At 35.3% G+C, this 15,673-nt stretch overlaps 7 non-coding genes across 7 annotated transcripts; 3 read left to right on the forward strand and 4 right to left on the reverse strand.

The window, feature by feature from the left end:
- Positions 1-5: 5 nt before the first annotated feature.
- TRNAC-GCA (transfer RNA cysteine (anticodon GCA)) lies at positions 6-76 on the forward strand. The gene has a single exon. It is a non-coding gene; the product is annotated as a tRNA-Cys (tRNA).
- Positions 77-2,672: 2,596 nt separating this feature from the next.
- TRNAD-GUC (transfer RNA aspartic acid (anticodon GUC)) lies at positions 2,673-2,746 on the reverse strand. Its single transcript has one exon. It is a non-coding gene; the product is annotated as a tRNA-Asp (tRNA).
- Positions 2,747-3,103: 357 nt separating this feature from the next.
- Positions 3,104-3,185, reverse strand: TRNAY-GUA (transfer RNA tyrosine (anticodon GUA)). The gene has a single exon. It is a non-coding gene; the product is annotated as a tRNA-Tyr (tRNA).
- Positions 3,186-3,694: 509 nt separating this feature from the next.
- TRNAT-GGU (transfer RNA threonine (anticodon GGU)) lies at positions 3,695-3,766 on the reverse strand. Its single transcript has one exon. It is a non-coding gene; the product is annotated as a tRNA-Thr (tRNA).
- Positions 3,767-6,246: 2,480 nt separating this feature from the next.
- Positions 6,247-6,317, reverse strand: TRNAG-GCC (transfer RNA glycine (anticodon GCC)). Its single transcript has one exon. It is a non-coding gene; the product is annotated as a tRNA-Gly (tRNA).
- Positions 6,318-7,141: 824 nt separating this feature from the next.
- Positions 7,142-7,229, forward strand: TRNAS-UGA (transfer RNA serine (anticodon UGA)). The gene has a single exon. It is a non-coding gene; the product is annotated as a tRNA-Ser (tRNA).
- A 3,627-nt stretch (positions 7,230-10,856) lies between these two features.
- Positions 10,857-10,944, forward strand: TRNAS-GCU (transfer RNA serine (anticodon GCU)). The gene has a single exon. It is a non-coding gene; the product is annotated as a tRNA-Ser (tRNA).
- The last annotated feature ends 4,729 nt before the right edge of the window (positions 10,945-15,673 follow it).

Raw genomic sequence — 15,673 nt, forward strand, 5'->3', positions numbered from 1 at the left:
TTTTTGGCGGCATGGCCAAGCGGTAAGGCAGGGGACTGCAAATCCTTTATCCCCAGTTCAAATCTGGGTGCCGCCTGATCAATAAAATACTTAGGTTTTTTTTATAGTGCTGATCGAATTCGATAAATTTTTACTTCGCATAAGTTCGGGCAAGAGAGTAACTGGGCCTGCGATACTGGGTTTAGAGAAACCATACCATAGTTCTATCCTCAAACTAGGGTTAGGGTTTGTTTTGACGGTAGTGGCCAAAATGGTTATCAATAGGGGTGAGGTAGTGTTTCCTTATTCTTTTATTATATGAATTTGAATTGGTTCTTAATTGAGATTCGATTTGATAATTTTAAAATACGAGGATAAGATGTCAGAAATCTTGGTATCCAAAGAAAGGTCCCTAAGGGGCATTCTTTTTTTTTTTCAATCTAAGATTCAAGAAGGGACTCCACGAAAGAATATCAAGACTTACTAATTATTATACATTTTTTTATCGTACATCTTATGTTACCTACATACACTAAAGTAAGGACTACTTAATTCTAACGAGAATCAGATTAAATAGGTCGATCAAAAATCAATTTAGGAGTTGTATTATGGATAAAATCTCTTCATTCTTTCATAGAATGATACAAAGCAAGGCTGCAGGGTTTAGGTCAAAAATAAACATTAGGTAAGGTAGGTATCCAATAAATATTTATCTATCGATAATTTTATGTATATTCGGGCGTCCTTTGCTTAAAAAAAAAAAAAAGAGTAACAAAAGGAATAAAAAATCTTCCTATTCCCGCTTCTTCTATTCAGGACATCATTCCCGTACTCTTTCTTTTTTAAGAAAAAAGGGCTATAGTATCTCGTATTTTTAATGCTCTCTAATTCTACCAGAATTCCTATAAGAATTGGTTAGGAGTAAATTCCTTGAACTGATTGATCCATGGCCTTAGGGCGGAATCCCTTTTGACTCTGTACCCTTGATTCCACTATGATTATTGATCAATAGTAGAATAATCCCTTCATAGAAATAGGAGACATAATTTAGATGGATATAGTAAGTCTCGCTTGGGCTGCTTTAATGGTAGTCTTTACATTTTCTCTTTCACTAGTAGTATGGGGAAGGAGTGGACTCTAGGGATACTACTAATTGATTAAGTAATCAAATTGTTGTATCAATTCTTTTCTTTAATGGATCATTTTGCATTAATCATTTTGTCAAACGTTATTCTTTAATCTTTTTCTTTAGTTTTGTTTCACTCCTGTAAGAAACTCTTGTATTGTAAGTTGTAATGTAAGAAAGAGCCATTATACCAATTCAGAAATTTCTACTAGAAATGACGAATGGTTAAAAAAAGTTCTATACATAAGAAAATTAGACTTTCTTCCACGGAACTATTCACGGCATATCACACATTTTCCATTTCCTTTTACTTTTTACTATAGTCTATTCTTCATATTATTTTTCTTTCCTTCCATGGATTCTTTGGTCAAGAATTGTCTTAGATTTTTTTATTTTGACCTGATTGAAATTAAGTGGATGCAATGAAAAAAGAAATTGAATTAGACTACTTAACTATTTCAATCTACTAATCTATTCTATGTAGATTCAAAGATAATATAATAGAAAGAATCTAAAGTGTCGTAGAAAAAACTATATGTAGTTCTTTCTACCACACTTTAAGATTCCAACCAGATCCTTTCATTTAAGACTTGGATTTTTTTTATTTAATCCCTTTTTAATTTCTTCAATGATTAATTGGAATTCCAATTAATTATTTTGGCTGACTGTTTTTACATAAATAATAAGTAAAAAAGAAGTAGGAACTAGAATGAACAGTGCAGTAGCAATAAATGCGAGAATATTGACTTCCATAACCTCTTTATTTTTTATTTTCACAATAACTCGGGATGTAATCCCATGGAGAGGAAAAAGGGGTATCTTGTAAATTCAAGGGTAGGGCTTGCATTCTGATAATACTGAATCAATTCAATATTATGAATATCGGATCTATCAAATCAATTCATGGATGAGAGTTATATTTCACGGATGAGAGTTATATAGTATAACATAGGAAGATCCTCTATCCACACTAAGACCAAAATGGGTTTTTTGATTGGATTAGGAATTCCCTCTTTTTTAATCCTTTTCTACTTTTTCTTTTCTATATCTCTAACCCACGAGCTTTCTTAATCTTATACCTTTCTTAATCTTATACAATTTCCCTTCCTTTTTCTTATAGTTATACATACAATTATGTATGTATTATATGACCAACTTTCACTTTCTATGGGTCACATAGACATCCAAATAAGCAGTAGAAGTGAGATGGGGAAAAGAGGTCTGAAATAAAAAGGGAATACGATTTATGTATGGATTCCGGTAAAATACCGGTACTCTATTCCATAAGAGTGGAATAGGAAATTAAGATGAGGATGGTATCATCATAAAGAAAGATAGAGTAATATAATATCCTAAATTCTACTAATCCACATATCGTATGTGTGTCTTTCTTTATCGATTGGGAGTAGTGAAAAAAAAATTCCTATATGCCCTCCCTCCCTCTTTAATGAGAGATGCAAATAAAAAAGTGAAGTAAGGGTGCCCTGTGGGTATTTGATCTTGCTCCCTGCCCCTTTTTTTCATGGAAAAAGGAAATATCAATTTCTCCATTCATTGAACCCTAGTTCGGGACTGACGGGGCTCGAACCCGCAGCTTCCGCCTTGACAGGGCGGTGCTCTGACCAATTGAACTACAATCCCCGCGGGGTGTATGGCATACCCATTCTTAAATAGAACCATAAGAAGATTCGATTCGTCTTTCGTACTCTAAGAAATAGACGAATCATATACTACATACCCACATATTATATTATACGTGGGTATAGTGAGAGTGACATAACTAGTATGTCGTGATTTTTTATCACTAAAAATGGATAATAATCCAGCCTTCAATAAGAAAAACTCTTTTGTTTGTAAGAAAGGAATGAGAGAGATATGGATTAGAAAAAAAAATTTCCCTTTTTTCTTTATCTTTTATTTCTATAGATCAGACATTTTATTTTATGGAAGAAAAACAAAAGGATTTAGTTCATACTCACGAAGCCCTAGATTTTGGTTTGGGCCGAGCTGGATTTGAACCAGCGTAGACATTGTCAACGAATTTACAGTCCGTCCCCATTAACCACTCGGGCATCGACCCAGGAAGAATTTATTCTAGGGTTTTTGCTAATCTATGATTAACCTCCTTTCATAATACTCCCTACCCCCAGGGGAAGTCGAATCCCCGCTGCCTCCTTGAAAGAGAGATGTCCTGAACCACTAGACGATAGGGGCATCACTAGACGATAGGGCCATATACAACCGCTCGTGATTATACTATAATCATAGTAATGAGCAGTTTTTTGGAATTGTCAATATACTCGAAAAGTATAAATAGATCCAAAGCAAAGAGTTTTTCCAACTTTTCTGTTATGTTTTCATCTAGGATTTTTTTTTAGTTGATCGTTATAGATTAATTCTCCGTGCTTCATTTAGTGTTCATACCAAAAATGCATCCATCCCGCACTAAGTCATAAAATTCTCTAAAAATATAGAGAAAGTTTCAAAAACAAAGAAAAAAAGTGAATCAATTTAGTAGAAAAGTACTCTATCAGATTCGAACCAACGACTTACGTCTTAGCACGAGATTACTCTACCACTAATTTAAAAAGCCCTTTATCGGATTTGAACCGATGACTTATGCCTTACCATGGCATTACTCTACCACTGAGTTAAAAGGGCTTTTTATTTAATTCAAAAATTAGCCACTTGGATTTCCCATTATGGGTCTACTGCATAATGTACATATTATATATATAATATATAGAGATAGAGAGAGAGACATTATGTAGAGATTGTATATGTATATATCGATATCTTGAGAGCTCAAAATAAAATTAATAAAAAAAAACATACCCTACATAACATATCCAACTCTTCTTGGTTCAGGGTTTTCCGTTTCCGAAGACTAGTAAAATAGGCGGATTCTGGAACCCCAAGGATTCAACGGTATATGGATATGGAAAATATAAGATTTCCGATCCTAGCGGGAAAAGGCGGGGAACAGATACCCAATAGGATATAGGATCCTTGGGAGGAACTTTTGGTAATGGCCTTGATCCTCTATGCTATTTTTTATGTGTTCTTAGTTCTATTGAACTTTTTGCATTCTTTTAAACAAGAATCTAATAAACTAGAATTGAGTCAGTGGAAAAAAGGAGAGAGAGGAAAGTGTTAAATGGAGAGAGTCGACTAATCAGAGACTTTTAGGATCTTCTTTACATCAGGTAAATCTGTCGGCCCTGTCCGTTTTTTTCTTTAAGTTACGACTCTTTGCTGCTTACTTCTATCAAGCCATAGGGAAAGTCTATGATGAATTTGGAAAACTCATCTCACTCTTACTCTATGGCTCGGACTTAATGGGGGAAGAAAACATCTTCCATAATTTCTTTTTTGTTCAATTCTGGACAAAAAAGAAAAGGAAAAAAGGAATTTATAGGGACAGTGTTACCCCCTATATCCCCTAGTTTATATTGTAGGAATAATAAAACAATTTAGCAGTCTGACACACTTACGTCCTTGCAAAGTAAATAATTATTATTGTAGTCGTAACCGTAGAATAGGATCCTAATCAAAATAAATACATTTGGTTCAGGCGCTATTAGCATGGTAAGAAAAGATTTTTTTTACAGACCAGAGGGGCTATCTAAATCCTAAAGTAAAGGCGAGCGATCGAAGTAGAAGTACCAACGGCTCAGTGTCATGAACCTTCTCCATCTGATTCAATAAGGGGGAATTAGCCTTCTTGTCAAATGGCTATCCTTGACAAAGGGTACCATTTATACCATAATCTACAATGTAGCGGGGTATAGTTTAGTGGTAAAAGTGTGATTCGTTCTATTAATAACTGAATTTGAAATGATATACTTAAGGCATCCTTAAGTTTTTTATTTTTATATTCCGATGAAAACTTTAGTTCTTATAAAGGATTAAATCCTTTTCCTCTCAATAGCATATTGAGGAAGAATATACATTCTGGCGATTTGTATCCAAAGACTAATTTAAATTGCATCCAAAATAAAAATAGGATTATGAGTACAGAGTCGCGAAGCATAATTTTGCATTGGATTAAGTATTCCAATTTGAAAATATGAGTAAAGGATCTATGGATGAAGATACAAAAAAGTTGATTTCCAATCGTAACTAAATCTTCTTAAATAAGGAATAAGGAAGCCAAATAGCTAAAAAACGATAGTTTTGGTTTACTAGAACCATCCGCATATTGTTTCAGCTCGGTGGAAACCCAATTCTTTTCCTCAGGATCTCTTGAATGAAATTAGGGAACGAAGTAAGTAGATTAGATGAATTTAGATAGAATTTCTATCTCCTACTCTATAAGGATCATCTAGAAAGCGGAGAGCTTTGGTTCCATTCAAATAGAAAAGCTGACATAGATGTTAAGTGGTGAGAATATCCATAAAGGAGCCGAATGAAATCAAATTTCATGTTCGGTTTTGAATTAGAGACGTTAAAAATAATCAACCAACGTCGACTATAACCCCTAGCCTTCCAAGCTAACGATGCGGGTTCGATTCCCGCTACCCGCTCCATTCTGTATAAAAGGAGTATTCTATTTGTCTAGACATGTTAGAGGCTTGTATTCAAGCCTTTTTTGTCCACCAGTTTCTGGTACTCCAGAGCGGAGTAGAGCAGTTTGGTAGCTCACGAGGCTCATAACCTTGAGGTCACGGGTTCGATTCCCGTCTCCGCACTTAGCAGTCTGTATAAAAGGACTATTCTATTTCTCTAGATATGTATGGTAGAGGGCGTATCCAACCCTTTTTATTCATTAGTTCCCGGCCCTAGAGGGCAAAATTGAGCAGTTTGCGAAGTCACTTGCCTTCAAAAAAAGAAGGCGCAAGGCCTCTCCCTACCCTGCAGAAAATAAAAATGAAACGAAAGGGACAGTCTACCTCTCCCTTCCCTTTAAAAAAAGTTTGCCCGTTGTTTGTCTCAGTTAATACCCAATTTTTGGAGCTCTGTTGGCGAGTTCTATTTCTGCCTCTGGAGCGCCCTCTTTTTTTGAGTGGGATGCAAAGGAAGGGTAAGATAGTAAGGGATACGGCACTAGACTAACACCTAATTAATACTTAATTTAATATAAGTAGTTAAACAGTTAACTAGACTAAACTTTTTATCATAGTACTTTGATAAATTAAGCGGGCGAGCGGCGGGAATCGAACCCGTATCTTCTCCTTGGCAAGGAGATATTTTACCATTGAACTACGCTCGCTACGGTATATATTTTATAGCGTATATCCGCCTGGGTCGACCTTCTATGTCTGGGTCGACCGTTTCATTTCATTTTCTATTATATTAGAGTTTTCCTTTTTTTATTATCTGTCAATGAATATTCTAATGGGAATGGAATTTCATAATACTGAAAGAGAAGAGCTAGCAATTCGGAACGCAAATTGCGTTTTAATACGTCTCACTATTCTAATTTTTTAGAAGAAATGGCCTTTATTATTTCTTTTTTATGGGGTTAATAAATATTAACCAAATTTCATTTAAGAAATGAGAGAATTCAGAATAGCTACGAGAAAGACTAGTCCAATCCATAATGATGTACCGGAAAATACAACATTTTTATTATTTGACCAACCATCAGGAGAAGCAAATACAAGGGGTACACTAATTACTAAGACTGAGGAAGTCGCAATTAATGCAAAAACAGCTAATTGGAAAGCAATAGTCATATTTCTAATCCTCCAAGCTACCATCAAATAAAGTTGACTACATATTTGATCCCTCACTTAAACCAAAATTGTAAAAAAATACAAGAAGTAGGAGGGGTTTAATCATGAATCCATTGATTCTTCTCTTTAATTCAAATTTATTACTTAAACCGCTTTTTTATTTGGATATGGGGGTGAGAAGAGATTATTTACTCTTTATTTCACAAGCGGGTATAGCGGATCCTGTATCCGTGTATACAGTATACAGAGATATATCGAAAAGGAACTTGTATCTGATATCTTTCTAGAGGCTAATAAATCTTTTTATTTTTTATATGGCTATGTTCTATTTGTAGGAGTAAAATAAGGATTAGGCTGTGGAGAGATGGCTGAGTGGTTGATAGCTCCGGTCTTGAAAACCGGTATAGTTCTAGGAACTATCGAGGGTTCGAATCCCTCTCTCTCCTTTTGCTTATTGAATACGTTTGTTTCTTTCATTTTTATTTATTTTTTTTTTCTGTCCCTTATCTTTCTTTCATAAAAAGGAATGAATGGCTCGGCTAGATGGAATAACCGAGCCAGAACAGAAAAAAAGTAGAACAGGTATAAATAAGAAAATCTTAGTTAAGAGGGTTCATGTAAAGAACAGGTTCCAAATCACGATCGATTCCCTTTTCAAAACCTGCTGCAGCAGCTCGGGCTCTTCCTGCATGCCATAAATGGCCCACAAAAAAGAAGAATCCTAGAACAAAATGAGAAGTTGATAACCAACTTCTAGGAGAGACATAATTAACTGCATTGATCTCGGTAGCTACGCCACCCACGGAATTTAAAGAGCCTAAAGGAGCGTGGGTCATATATTCTGCTGAGCGTCGTTCTTGCCAAGGTTGTATGTCTTTTTTCAACCTACTCAAGTCCAAACCGTTGGGGCCCCTTAGAGGTTCTAACCATGGAGCACGAAGGTCCCAAAAACGCATAGTTTCCCCTCCAAAGATAACCTCCCCAGTTGGGGAACGCATTAGATATTTACCTAAACCTGTGGGTCCTTGAGCGGATCCCACATTAGCTCCAAGACGCTGGTCTCTAACTAGAAAAGTAAATGCTTGAGCTTGAGAAGCTTCTGGCCCGGTGGGTCCATAAAACTCACTCGGATAAGCTGTATTATTGAACCATACAAAACAACAAGCGATAAAACCAAAGACAGATAAAGCAGCTAAACTATAAGACAAGTAAGCTTCTCCAGACCATACAAATGCACGGCGAGCCCATGCGAAGGGTTTGGTTAAAATATGCCAAATTCCGCCAAATACACAAATAAAACCCAACCATACATGCCCACCAATTATATCTTCTAAATCATCTACACTAACAATCCACCCTTCTCCACCAAAAGGAGATTTTAGTAAATAACCAAATATAACACTGGGACTAAGGGTCAAATTGGTAATTTTTCTTACATCTCCCCCCCCAGGGGCCCAGGTATCATATACACCGCCAAAATAAAGAGCCTTGAGTACTAGAAGAAAAGCACCTAGACCTAACAAAATTAAGTGAATACCCAAAATTGTAGTCATTTTATTTCTATCTTTCCAGACATAACCAAAGAATGGAAAAGATTCCTCAAGAGTCTCGGGTCCCAGAAGCGCGTGATAAATGCCACCGAAGCCTAAGACTGCGGAGGAAATTAGGTGAAGTACGCCAGATACAAAGTACGGAAAAGTATCTAGAACTTCCCCCCCTGGCCCTACTCCCCAACCTAGAGTAGCTAAGTGTGGAAGTAAAATCAACCCTTGTTCATACATGGGCTTTTCTGGTACGAAATGGGCCACTTCAAATAGGTTCATTGCTCCGGCCCAGAATACGATTAATCCGGCATGAGCTACATGAGCTCCAAGCAGTTTACCGGACAAATTGATAAGTCTGGCATTCCCAGCCCACCAAGCAAAGCCGGTGGTTTCTTGGTCACGACCAGCTAAAACGAAAGTTCCATTAAAGAGCGTTTCCACGTGGTAGAACCTCCTCAGGGAATATAAGATTTTCATGAGGCTGATCCTGAGCTGCCATCCACGCACGAATACCCTCGTTTAAAAGAATATTTTTGGTGTAGAAAGTCTCAAATTCAGGATCTTCCGCTGCACGGATTTCCTGGGAAACAAAGTCATAGGCACGTAAGTTCAGAGCCAAGCCAACTACGCCAATAGCACTCATCCATAAACCGGTGACGGGTACAAATAGCATAAAGAAATGTAACCAACGTTTATTGGAAAAAGCAACACCAAAGATTTGGGACCAAAAGCGGTTAGCAGTGACCATTGAATAAGTTTCTTCAGCTTGAGTTGGGTTAAAAGCACGGAAGGTATTTGCACCATCACCGTCCTCAAATAGAGTGTTTTCTACGGTCGCTCCATGAATAGCGCATAGCAGAGCCGCACCTAATACTCCGGCAACTCCCATCATATGAAATGGGTTCAACGTCCAATTATGAAATCCTTGGAAGAAAAGGATGAATCGAAATATCGCTGCTACGCCAAAACTCGGCGCAAAGAACCAACCAGATTGCCCCAGTGGATAAATAAGGAATACAGAAACAAAAACAGCAATTGGACCAGAGAATGAGATTGCATTATAAGGCCGCAATTGAACAGACCGAGCAAGTTCAAATTGGCGTAACATGAAACCTATTAGTGCAAAAGCCCCGTGGAGAGCTACAAAAGTCCATAGACCGCCTAATTGACACCAACGAGTAAAATCTCCTTGTGCTTCGGGCCCCCATAGTAGCAACAAAGAGTGTGCTAAACTATTGGCAGGGGTAGAAACTGCTGCGGTTAAGAAATTACAACCTTCCAAATAGGAACTAGCCAATCCATGGGTATACCAAGAAGTTACAAAAGTTGTCCCTGTAAACCAACCCCCTAAAGCGAAATAAGCACAAGGAAAGAGCAATAGGCCAGACCATCCTACAAAAACGAAACGGTCCCTTCGTAACCAGTCATCCATAGTATCAAATAGATCATTTTCTTCTTTAGGAATTCTACCAAGGGCTATAGTCATAGTGATCCTCCTATTCAATTACTTCAACCATTTCCGAGCACCTCATATCACTTTCCAAGGCATATGATAGTTTTATTATCTGTGGACGATTTCTTTCTCGTTCAATGCCCTTTTTCAATGGTCTCGAAGAGAGAAATTTCCCATTTTTATCTATGGAGTCACAGTCACAACCGAGGTCGTGGTAAATCCATGAATTTGATTCGATTTGTTTTTCTTATACTATTTATTTGTTTTTCTTATACTATAGAAATAGAAATAAATTGTTTTTCTTATACTATAGAAAGAAATAAACCTTTGAATTCAGCATTATTCCAAGACTCCTATTTCAAAGTCTATCTTTTAAGGGAAAAATGCAAATAAAAGTAACCCTTCTTTTCCCATTCCCTCTCTATTGCATGGGTGGAAGAACTAAAATAATAGAGGATTCTGAAAAAAAAAAATGGACCTTCGAAATCCAATTTTATGTGTAGCGCAAAGGAGTTGCGATTTCTTCTTATTCCTATAGAACATCTAGTAACAAGAATATGAAATCGTAAATAGCGAAAAATTCTTGTCTTGCGCGGTCTAAGTCTAAGGAAATAAAAAAAATTCGCTTATACAATTTCATCTACATCGAATTTATATATCAGAATAGCGGATAGAGGCATCATTAAAGGAGTCAGGTCTACTTACTTTATGCTTCTTTCCAATTTTATGGTGGATTTGATAAGAACCCTTTTTGCTTTCTTGATAAATAATCGACAAAAAAAGCGTTTTTTTTATATAACCTGCTTGTTTTATTATAATTATAACAAGTCCTATATGGAAATGCCCGCTAAAGAGAAAATCTATTTGATTGTCTCTCGGCCAATATCGATTTTTAGAAAGAAAAAACAAGAATTTTCTTCTTTTTTTATTAACATTAAGAAAAAAGAATATAATTAAAATGGAATTGGCAATATAATTTTTATAGACTTTTGAAAGAAAAAAAAGGGGTTTTTTGCAACCGTTATTTCTTATTTCTTGCCTATATCATATCACGGAAACCTTTCGCTTTGGAACGTGGAGAGATGGCTGAGTGGACTAAAGCGGCGGATTGCTAATCCGTTGTACAATTTTTTTGTACCGAGGGTTCGAATCCCTCTCTTTCCGCTCCCTTGGATCATTTGGGACTTTCGAATTGGAAAGAATTCTGACCCCCGGATTTTCTCATAGATAAATGTACGAAACAAATCCAATAAGAAAAAAAAAAACTGAATTTTTACTCCTCGCGTCCAGGATTCCGTCCTGGGTCATTAGATAAGAATCCAAAGATAAAGAGTGAAACAAAGAATATCACTACTGTATAAACAAAAAGTTTGAGAGTAAGCATTACATAATCTCCAAGATTTTTTTTTAAGGAATAGATTACCAGTTTTTCCTTACCACACGGATCCACTAGGATGGTTTTTTTTTATACCTAAAAATGCAAAAAAGAATTCTTGAAAAAAATTGCAAGAATTCTTTTATAATAAGCACTCTTATCAATAGCAAAAATAGGGTTAGGTGGTTAGGTATTGTGTAGGTACCTTTAGGTACCTGCTCAACCTAGGTGCAGGGGAGTAGAAAGGCTGATCCAAATTTATTGCTGTAGCTACCCATTCAATGTAGAAGAATTTAAATTTTAGAATCGAAGGTTCATAATATAAAAATATAAAACTTCTCGGCTTTTACCCATTTTAAAATTTTTTTGGAATGAACACATCATTCAATTTGGCATACAGAGTACTAAAGATTTCATCGAAAACTTACAGCAGCTTGCCAAACAAAGGCTAATAGAAAAAAGAATAGAGGTATAACAGGCATAATATCCACGATTGGATTGAAAATAGCATAAGCTTCGGGTAATTTGGCAAAGAAAAAACTAGTAGGATAAAGAACAGAATTAAAACAGATACAGGTTAAACTAAGTATATTAGGCATAACAAGCATTTCATTCTTGTAGAGTAAATAATTGGATTTTTCTTGAGTTATTTTTTTAAGGGAAAGAAGGAAAAGGCAGATTCAAAATCTTTTTTCTTCGGACTTTCCCAAACACAAAATACCTCCTTGTATTCGCACTCTCAAATGAGAGTGGAATAAATTCGACTTTCATATAATATCTTAATAGAATTCCATGTAATGATCAATGCATTTTTTTGATTCTATATTATCCGCATGTGTAGAATACTAGCAAGAGAATATCCCTCCTTTTTTATGTAATTGAAATGGTATTGACGAATAACAAATAAACATACTAGTGTTTATTAGTGTCGCATAAAACCCGAAATGGGGCGTGGCCAAGTGGTAAGGCAGCGGGTTTTGGTCCCGTTACTCGGAGGTTCGAATCCTTCCGTCCCAGATTGTTTCTGATGAAACAAACGGTGAAATCATATAGTATTCCGTACGAGACAAAAGTTTATTAAAGAGAATAATGATATCTTATTCTTTCTCAGAAAACATAATAAAGTCTTAAGTCCAGTCAAATTGACTATCTTTATTTTCATGAAAAAATGGGATCTATCAAGCACATTCAGGATATGCCTCTACTATAAAATCACTTAGTCATATTTTTTTCTTCCTTTTGGTATTCGAGTTGAAGAAGTACGAGAATTCTATAACTACCAAAAACTTTCAATCTTTTCATTGGAATAGTTTATTTAGTTATTATAGTTAATTGTTTTTGGTACTGAAAAAATATATTACTACTAGAATTCTAATTCTAGTAATTAAATTAATTAAACTTTTTTGGAGGTTGATAGTTTATTTATTGAGGAAGAGTCAATCCTTCTTTTCTCACTTCAAGATTGATCATCTCGAGCCATCCGTTGAGGGTGGAAATTTAAGAATAAATAAGTTTTAAGCAAACTTGTTTAGTCGTCTTTTTCAAACTATGTTTCATTCATATGATAGAATTTTAATATGGGTTTAAATAAATTGGATCTTGGCGGAGGCTTCCCGGATAAATACTTACTTTCTTTTATCCATATTGCTCCATAGATAGCAAGTTTTAATTAGTATAAAAAAACTAAACCAATGACTATTCATGATTCCATCCATATTGGATCAATTCTCTATACCACTTTGCAATGAAAAGAGGAATGTTTGTTATGGTAAAACTTCGTTTAAAACGATGTGGTAGAAAGCAACGTGCGACTTGAAGGACATGATCGATTGTGGATTTTGCTATCCATCATTTTCCATAGTAATGAAAATGCTCTTGGCTCGACATAGCCTGTTCTATTCGTTCCGAACCAAATTTGCGCTGGGTTTAAGTAACATAGTACACGATGGAGCTCGAGAGGACAGAATTTTTTTTATCAAGGGAAAGAATCTAGGGTTAGTGAAAACTAATAAATTAGGCCAACTTTGTCAGTCTATCCTTAATATAGAAATAAATCGAAAGGTTAAAATAAGAAGAAAGTCCAATAAAAGTATATCAGAATCAATCCCTCTTATTAGATTTCTATAGAAGAGATAAATGCTTTATCGAAGGAAATAAGAAAAAAGGGTATGTTGCTACTCTTTTGAAAGAAAAAAATAGGAATTCCCGAAGTAATGTCTAAACCCAAGGATTTCACAAATCAAAGATAAAGGATTCCAGAACAAGTAAACACAATTTTCAATTGTCTCAACAACAGAGTTGGATTAGAATAAGGAATAAAAGTCAATTCGTTCGAAATGAGACAAAGAAAAGAGTTTAAAGACGACTCAAAAATTTTGGAAGGATTTTGCCTTCGAAGTTTGTCAGGCAAAATTAGCCCACTTGAGTCATGAGTATAAATGAAATTTGTTTTTTCTGTAAGGAAATTAATGCACGTCATAGTCTAATTTCTATTATTATCGACAGAAATTCGAATCATTTTCTCGAGCCGTATGAGGAGAAAACCTCATATACGTTTCTAGGGGGGGGCGTTGTTTATCTACATCTATCCCAATAAGCTGTCTATCGAATCGTTGCAATTGATGTTCGATCTCGAAGAGAAGGAAGAGATCTTCAAAAAGTAGGTTTTTATGATCCGATAAAGAATCAAACTTGTTTAAATGTTCCAGCTATTCTCTATTTCCTTGAAAAGGGTGCTCAACCAACAAGAACTGTTTATGATATTTTAAGGAAGGCAGAATTCTTTAAAGAAAAAGAAAGAACTTTGAGTTAATTGAAGAACTAAATGAATCAAAAAATAGGATAGGAGAAGATTATTAGTATTCCTAGTTGTCTAATTATTTAGACACAATTTACCTCTTTTTTAATCCTATTTGGATTTATATTATATCGTGCCAATCCAACATAAGCCCCTATTTTATTTACTTTTTCTATCTAATTTGTTTTCTTACCATTGTATTTCCATTGACAAAGGTCTATTGAACAAATAGAATTTGTAGATAGATGGGTCTCTTTATCCTCACTCCATATTCAATTTTTCCGCCTACACTTCGCTCAAATGATAAGGGTGTTCCTCTTGCATGTATTCTCATACAATATAATATATATTTTTTATAATATATATTTTTTGTTAATAAAAATCGCTAAAAATAAGGAGAATTTGGCCATCGTGATTAGGGTCGCTCTTTTTTTAACTTTACTTTAGTGGAATTTCACCGGACCTGTTCGTTTTGGCATTTGAGTGTTTTTCATGGTCGATAAAAAAAATCTTTTGATGTCTTGCTAGTTCAATGTTTTGACAGAAGCGCGCGGTGTAATTCCATTGATTTTTGGATTTCGATCGTATCTAAGATCCTTTTTTTATCTGGGTTGCTAACTCAATGGTAGAGTACTCGGCTTTTAAGTGCGACTATGATCTTTTACACATTTGGATGAAACAACAAATTCGTCCAGACTCTTGGTAGAGTCTAGAAGACCACGACTGATCCTCAAAGGTAATGAATGGAAAAAATAGCATGTCGTAATAAAATCAATCTTTTTTGAATGGAATCCAAAATTACGATTTTCTGGGTCTAATGAATAAATGGATAGAGCCTGGCTCCAATTCTGGTAAAATAAAAAGCAACGAGCTGAACTTCCTAATTGGAATGATTCCCCGCTCTAATTAGACGTTAAAAATAGATTAGTGCCGGATGCGGGGAAAGGTTGGGTTTTCCTATGAGTGGACCCTTTATTTTTTCTTTTTTTTTTTAGAAATCCTAATTATTCTTGATTATGGATTGAATAAGGGATGTTATGGATTGAATGTGTAAAAGAAGCAGTATATTGATAAAGAGGCTGTATTCCAAAGTCAAAAGAGCGATTGGCCTGCAAAAATAAAAAACTTGTTCTGTTCTTTTTTTTTAATTAGAACAAACATAAACTAATTGGGTAGAAAAGGAGCAGAAAAAGATCTGTGGATTAGACTCCCTTTCTTTCCAGGGTTTGTATTAAAAATGCAACACCCTGTTCTGACCATATTGCACTATGTATCATCATTCGATAAACCGAGAAATGCTTCTTCTCTCTGATTCAAGTAGAAATACAAATGGAAAAATTCGAAGGGTATTCAGAAAAACATAAATCTCGTCAACAATACTTTGTCTACCCACTTCTCTTTCAGGAATATATTTATGCATTTGCCCACCATTATGGATTAAATGGTTCTGAACCTGTGGAAATAGTTGTTAGTTGTAATAACAAGAAATTTAGTTCACTACTTGTGAAACGTTTAATTATTCGAATGTATCAGCAGAATTTTTTGGATAACTCGGTTAATCATCCTAACCAAGATCGATTATTGGATTACAAAAATTATTTTTATTCTGAGTTTTATTCTCAGATTCTATCTGAAGGGTTTGCGATCGTTGTGGAAATCCCATTCTCGCTACGGGAATTTTTTTGTCTGAAAGAAAAAGAAATACCAAAGTTTCAGAATTT

The sequence above is a fragment of the Triticum urartu genome, unplaced genomic scaffold (assembly GCF_056163025.1).
Source record: "Triticum urartu cultivar PI428250 unplaced genomic scaffold, HENAU_Tu73 scaffold2, whole genome shotgun sequence".
In the NCBI taxonomy this organism is placed as follows: domain Eukaryota; kingdom Viridiplantae; phylum Streptophyta; class Magnoliopsida; order Poales; family Poaceae; genus Triticum; species Triticum urartu.